The sequence below is a fragment of the Otolemur garnettii genome, unplaced genomic scaffold, assembly GCF_000181295.1.
Source record: "Otolemur garnettii isolate 467f Iridium unplaced genomic scaffold, OtoGar3 scaffold00133, whole genome shotgun sequence".
NCBI lineage: Eukaryota > Metazoa > Chordata > Mammalia > Primates > Galagidae > Otolemur > Otolemur garnettii.
Window position 1 is genome coordinate 463,940 of NW_003852528.1, and position 7,232 is coordinate 471,171.

General features: G+C 51.8%; 1 protein-coding gene across 2 annotated transcripts in view; it reads left to right on the top strand.

Moving 5' to 3' along the window:
• The window catches only part of AGAP1 (ArfGAP with GTPase domain, ankyrin repeat and PH domain 1), a 544,145-nt gene that overhangs the window by 183,326 nt on the left and 353,587 nt on the right, over nt 1–7,232 (top strand). For both annotated transcript variants that reach the window (XM_023518254.1, XM_012810434.2), the window contains one exon: nt 3,703–3,790. The gene's annotated coding sequence lies outside the window, so the exon portion shown is untranslated. The remainder of the gene's footprint in view (nt 1–3,702; nt 3,791–7,232) is intronic.

The window sequence follows — 7,232 nt, forward strand, 5'->3', positions numbered from 1 at the left end:
TGTGACGTGAAGGGGCTGAGCTCGGCCTGACTGTGCGTGGCACTGCATGGACGATGCAGGGTCTCTGGTCCTGTGATGCTCAGGACGCCCCGTTTCTCTGCACAACCTTTGGCCTGCGCTGGCTTCATTCCCTCTTCTGCGGGTTATGACCAGCTGCAGTTCTTAGAGCTTCAAGGCTTAGAAGGCATCTTGGCCCCACATTTTGTCCCCTCCTCACAGTTTCCACCAGCGTTGCAAATAAAACAGTGCTCATGACATACAAATGTAGGATGGTCTGTGAGATGGGCCTTCAGACGAACCCCTTTCTGCTCTGACCCAGGGTGGTCGGCACTGTCCTTCTGAGGGGTGAGCCCGATCTTTGCCATCACGTGCATGGACAGGGGGGAAGCTCAGACTGAGCAGTGTGTGGTTTCTGAGCGTTTTCTTCTTCAGGAAAGAGAAACTCTAATCTCAGTTAGCAATGTAATTCTGTGGCACACTGCTGTGGATTTTCTCAGCGCGGAGCTGGCAAACAGCAGGTGCCCTTGAGCAAAGAATAATTAGCAGGTAGGATTCTCAGATGAGAGAGGCCCCAGGTAAAAGCAGGCGTAAGTCAAATGAGCACAGGAAACAGCTTTATTTAGGATCTGTCCATGCGGTCCGGCCTTGAGCCTGGCTTTGAAGCATCGAAGCGTCTCCTTGCTACTCATAAGCACAGGTCACTCACTCAGCCGGTAGTGCTGGGCTGGGGGCTGCGCAAGGGCTCGGAGAATGGGATGAAGGAGACACGGTCCCAAACTTGAGGATGTTTGAGCCATGGAGAGAACCAGACCCACATGCTGATGCTCACAAGGCGATGTGCTGACTTGTGTAGTCTCGTGAGAGGGGGACGGAGGGAGCTTGGAGGAGAAGCGTCAGCTGGGACCATGCATCACTCTTGTTCTGTTTAGGCTGCAGTAACAAAGTAGCATCAGCTGAGAACCTGATTTCTCACGTTCTGGAGGCTGGGAGGTCCAAAATCAAGGACCTGGAAAACTCACGTCAACTGAGGACCTGTCCTCTGGTTTGTAGGTGGCATCTTCTTGCTGCGTCTTCACATCGTGGAAGAGAGGGTCCTTTTCAGGCCCCTTTGATAAGAACGCTAATCTTCTCCTATGACCTACTCACCTCCCAAAGCCCCCTCCCCCATGCCATTACCCTGGGGGTTGAGTTTCAACGTGATGACACGAATGTTCAGACCATAGTGAAGGCAGCTCAGAGACGGAGCTGTGTTTCGAAGGAGGATTTTGGGCAGAGATTGCTGGGGAACGTCCGAGCACCTGGACAGAGCAGGGCATAAGGCGAGATTTGGCACCTGGTTTGTAGCTGGCCAAGCAGGGAGTGGAGAGCTGAGAGGTGCAAGGGCCGTGGCTGTGTTGTGAGAGGCTGGGGTGTCACAGAGGTCGCTCCAAGGGACACCTGTGTAGAGTAGGGATGGTGGACAGGCGTGCCCTCTCACTGAGGACAGCTGAGGGTGCCCAGGAAGTAACTTACAGGTTTGCTCTTTCTGCAGTCTCCTGCCTCAGTTGTCCTCTTCTGTTTGACCTGGTTACCGGCACAGCCACCCCCTTCACTAACCTTGCTGCTTCTTTCTGTCCTCACTTTCTCTCTCCCTTCCCTCTGTCCACCCACCCATTCTGCGTTCCCCGGCGCCTCACTGGGGCCAGGAGTCAAGCTGAGTGCAAAGGTTCCCTGCTTCCTGGGGGTCCAGAGGTGTAGCTCCTGGCCTTCAGGGATTGGAGGGTAGTGAGGACAGAACCAGGAACATCACCAGTCCCTGTGCAAGGCCTTGGTGGTGTACAGAGGGGAGCAGGGAAGCCTCCCACAGAGAAAGTAAAAACATTGTTATTGGTGCTGTGGGGAGTTCACAGGTCTGCTGGGCTGGTTTGTCCACAGCAAAGTTGTGAGTGAGGATTTGGAGGGAGGCAGGGTGGTTCCTAAAGCATTTGAACTTTGGCCTAAGGCAATAGGAGTCTCCTCAAAGGTTGTGACAAGGAGTCTGACAAAGAGTGCCATTTTCTCATTGTCACCTTTCCAAGAACCTGGTGTTCTCAGGGCCAAGAGGGGGAGCTTCTAGGCACAGAGACATGATATTAGCCGCTCTTGCAATCAGTGGTCACCTCACGGCTGCAGTGATGACGTGGCAGGGTGCTCAGAGCATGAGACCTCTGAGACTTCTGGGCTGGGAGGCACTGAGTGATCTCAGGGTTTCTGGTTGGGGAGGCTGGGTAGGTAGTGATGGTGGGCAGACTGGGGGGAGAGGGCCCGGCTGTGGGCGTGTTGGGGCTTGGGTACCCCGCAGGTGGTGTGCCAGTGTATACGAGGAGCCTGTGTAGTTCTGGTGGGAGCTGGGTAGGGACGCGTAGGGGGTGCGCAGAGAAGAATGCAATTTTGGAGCAGGCGGCATATGGACAGAGGTCAGGTGTGGACAGCCGCACTTGGGTTGTTAGAACTGAGGGTGACCTGGAGGGGGGTGGGCCAGGAGCCCAGGGAGCACCTGTGCCCGGGCAGGTGGAGGAGGAGCCTGTGTGGCTAACAGGGAGTTATAGGAGGAGGTCGCCAGGGTGAGAGGGGAAGAGAGGGAATCTCAGCAGCTTCCACTGACAGGGCGAGGCCGGGAGCAAGAACGTGGTTGTGGAAATGGAAGTTGTAGGTGACCCTGTGGGCAGCTTCCCTGCAGCCTTAGGGTCAGGTCCTCCCCTTGTTTGGCATTAGAGGCAGAATGTAGGGCCAAGGGCAGCAGAGCTCTGGTGGCTGAAGAGAGGAACTGTCCCTGGGGGGTCTCTAGCCTTGTTTTTGTAAGATTGATTTGCTCTTACTTAAATGCAGACAGCGACATTGTAGTGGTGAGGAAAAGGTTAAAATACAGAAGATGGAGGCTTCTGATGAGCTGCTTCCCAGAGGAGTGGGGTGGGTTTGAGGCCCCAAGTGCAGGCACAGGGGAGTCTTCCTGCAGGTCTGGCCCACCTGGACCCCTGGCATCCTCTCTCTGAGTCGGCCTTGCCGCGCCCCCTCCCTCCCCCCACCCCGGCTCCTTAGAACTCCTGGGGTTGTTTCCTAGTCCACTATACCCCACCACCTCTGCTGCCCCTGCCTCCAGTCTCGGCTCTGTCCTCTTTATCTCCGTGGTGCTGCCCTGGCCCTGTGACCCTGAGATGCAGGCTTGCTGACCTTTTGACCTGTGTGGCCCCTGCTAAGCTGCCCCATCCCCAGTTCCCCCCAGCCTGCTCTTCCGTCCCTCTGGCCCTGGCCCCCCAGTCTGCCCCAGCCTCAGCCTTTCCCGAGGCAGTGCACCCTGTTCTCCTCACTGTCCCCACGCTCCTCCCTGCCATCATGTGTGGTCTCACCTGGGGCTTCTCTGTACGTGGAAGGTCCTACAGGAACATTGGCTGACTCGGCAGACATAGTCCCATTGTAAACAGCCGCCTTGTCATACATCTGTCCATCACGCCAGCATCTGGGTGCCCTTGCAGCTGTCACGGCTGATGAGGACGGGAGGTGTGAATAGAGGGTGTTGGACTCCCTCTTACCCAGCAGAAGTGTTTAAGCAGCTTACTTTTGTCCTTCCAGCCAATGCTTGGTTCTGTGTATGTTCAGGGTTACTGTATATTTTAACCTCTCTTTACAGAATGCCGCCTAGAGTGATCTAATTATCCTTAATGTGTGTCCACTTCTTTGTTTCAGGGAATTGTGGGTAATTTGGCCAGCGGCAAGTCCGCGCTGGTGCACCGGTACCTGACGGGCACGTATGTCCAGGAGGAGTCTCCTGAAGGTACGCTGTTTGGCAGGCAGCCTTGAGATGAAGAGTATAGTTTTAAAAATTTTTCGTTAGCATATTCTAAATCATTACTTTGATGAATCCCATGTCAAGAAAGTAGTAACCATACCAAGTGGTAAGAATCCTTAAGCTTATTGTCTCTTCTGTAGTATTTTTTTTTTAGCAAACGCATTAACAGTTCACTTTTGTTTTAGGAGTAATTGGTACACTGTGAAGTGCTATTGAACTTACTTCTTATCTGATAGTTCTATCCTTCCAAATGTCCTTTTCAATCCACTGTTATTCCTTTACATATTGGTTGGACATTTCTCTGACCTGGATATGGAATTCAGCCCTCATATGTATGCAATGTGGCTTAGTCGTAGATGAGAGCTTTTCTGCGTGAGACTTTGAGATCACCACCACTGTATGTTTGAGTATGTTCCCCCTTATATTGTATTATAAACATTTAATAATCATTTTGCATGAGAATAAGATAATTTATTTTACCATTAGGCATTTACTTCTTCAGTTAACATATTCACCTTTTGTTTTTTGCCTTAAATGAAATTACAGTAATAACAGTGGGAAACCATTTAGTCCCTGTGTCCCCTCATCAGGGTGTCAGTTCACCAGCAGTTTTCTGTATTATATTTTCTCTCCGTGTAACCTTTTGAATCCAACTTTGAGACACTGAATTTCTGGTTCCTTCTTTTTCTTACTGGCTGTTCCATTCTTTGCAGATATGGACGCAGGTAACTATACACCCCTTCATGGCAGCGCTTGTCTTGTTTGGGAGAGAGAGGAGAGGCGTCACCTGCACTGTAGCGTCCCCCTTCCCTCCTTGTTCTGTGTATCATTCAATTTTGTTTTATTTTACCTTTTTTTTTAAGTTAAACATTTCACTCTGTTTTGTCCCTTAGATGTCTTTTAGCAGTAGTCCTGAAGTAGCTTCCCATGTTTCCTGTAACACCTGTTCTGGTATTTAACTCCTGTCCTGGATCGGGCTCAACTATTCAGAAAAGTGTAGGATTCTGGGCGGTGCCTGTGGCTCGAGTAGGGCGAGTACAGCGCCGGCCCCATATACTGAGGGTGGTGGGTTCAAGCCCAGCTCCGGCTAAAAAAAAAAAAAAAAAACTGCAAAAGATAAAGAAAAAAAGGAAAAGTGTAGGATTCTGTGGGGTGCTTTGTGTGGGGCTCTGCCGTTGTGGGGCAGAATTTTGTAATCGTGTGAACATCTTATGGTGGTTGCATTGGGGGCAGGCCTCTGTTTTTTGCTATCATCTTGGCAGTGATGATTTTAGCAAGATTAGAAACCAAATAAAGGCTTGGCTCTCCAGTGAGAAACATACATAGATGCTGGAGAATGGGATGATCTGGAGAAATGAGAAAGGGTGGGGTTTCCCTGTGGTCTCTCCAGGGTCCCACACCGGGTCGTGCTGGGGTTTGATTCCTTCCTTTGTGTCCGAGTATAAATTTCAGCCACAGTTTGATGGCACTTAGAGTCAAAGCGTTTTTCGTGGGTTTTCTTACCTCTCAGGCCTGTCTGTTACAGAGATTACGTAGGGGTTAAGGGCAAGTAAAGGATCACCTTTTCCAAGTTCATCTGCCCTCAGTCTGGGGTGCCCAGGCCCCAGGTTACGTTGCTGTGGCTCTGGCTTCTCTTGCTCAGGGAGTCCAGATCTCAAGGGGGAGGTGCTGGGGTCTCTGGCGCTCTGGATTAACACAAGGACCGCTCCTCAGCCACGGCTTCCTCTGTGTTGCTATTCTGTAATCGTGGCTTTCTGCTGTTTTTCCTCTGGGCACTCAACGGTTTGTTCTGTCATACTTGGGCCCAGCACAGTCTCTTTGTGATGCTTGATGGGCCCTTATATTTCAGTGTTGAATCCGCCCACGTCATGAGTAAGAGCTGCACCTGTTTGGCCTGCAGAGATCACAGTGTCACACGCAGTGTTAAGGTAGATGGTCTCTGAAGGTGGAATCAGCAGTGAGGACCAGGAAGGACACCCCCTTCCTTATCCCTGGGGGGAGGCCATCTGTGATCTTTCTTCCCACCTCCCCCCAGCCCCTGTCCTCTCCTGTGGACTTACCCTCTGGGGCATGAGGAGCTTCCAGCAGCATGGGGGAACCATGAACCCTGGCCCTGCCTTGGGCCAGGTATACTCCCAGGGTGGGGCCTCCCGCCCCCTGCTGAACTAAGTGCGTAGCCTCCCTTTACTAAGACTAGGGTGCGCCCTCCCTGCGCCCATGACCTGTGAGTTTCATGATAGCACAGGAGGGAGCCGTAACTGGCTGTTTCAGAAAGGAAACAGATGAGAAAAGCCGCAGTTTCTTCCCCTCCACCATCTTGCCTTGCTGAAATCCTTCCTCAGGGTTGGGAGACTTGGAGCTGGAAGGTGATTTCAGTTCTTACCTAAAAGAGAACATGGCTTGCTTCCCTGTGCTTGCTAAATAGGGGAGCTTTATGTATAGGATGGTCTGGACTTGGGGTGTGATTTTCTGTGCCATTGTCAGGGAGTTTGGAGTGTGTCAACCCAGGGTGTGTGGCCTCCCTTCCGATGGCATAGACAGCAAGGGCACAGCCAGTGGCGGGTGTGGCTGGCGCCAGGTTGACGGATGGGTTTTGAGTGAACCCTGTGACCTTTCCATCTCTTGGTGTTTTGTCACTTCGTGACTTGTCCCCCTGTCTCTAACAACTGCTGGAGTGACCAGTGGGACGGCTGCTTTGAGTGAAAGCCTTTCTCCTGCTCCCCTCTGTGACCTGCCTGTCTAAACCGTTTATTGGCCCCTCCCACCCTGATGAGAATTGTTCTTCTGACTTAATTAACGCACAAGTATCCTCTCTCCTCAGCCTGAACCCTTGCTGGGCGGGGGAGGTGGGAAGGGCCTGCCTGTCTTCAGAGGAACGTTCCCTTTGGGCAGGAGCATGTCTGTTGCAGAACCATCTCCAGATCCGAGCCTGCTTTTCATCAGACACATCAGATGCATTTTCGCTCCATCCCAGAGGCCAACATCTGTTGTCTTTTAATTGTGTGATACGTTTTGGCTGGCGTTTCATTCTTGTAGTGAAGAGAGCCAACTCACAAGATTTAGGTAATTTTAAAGATGCAATCCAAATGAGGGACGGATTTAAATATATATTTTTCAGTTAGTGAATTAATGAGGAGACATTGATGACTTAGGGGGCCTGGGAGCCATGACCGTAAGGCGGATGTGTCCAGGCAGACATCCTTTAACTGTGCGTGTGTATGCGTGTTTACACATGTGTACATATGTGGGGAGTGTGTGTGCATGAGTCCGTCCTAGGAGCGCTGCAACAAGGTACACAGTGCTGGTGGCTTACAGCAGGAACTTAGCAACTCGGTTCTGGAGGCCAGACGTTAGGCGTCCAGGGGTTGATGGGCTGGTTCTTTCTGCAGGCTCTTGGGAGGGGCTTGTTCCTGCCTCTCCAGCTTCT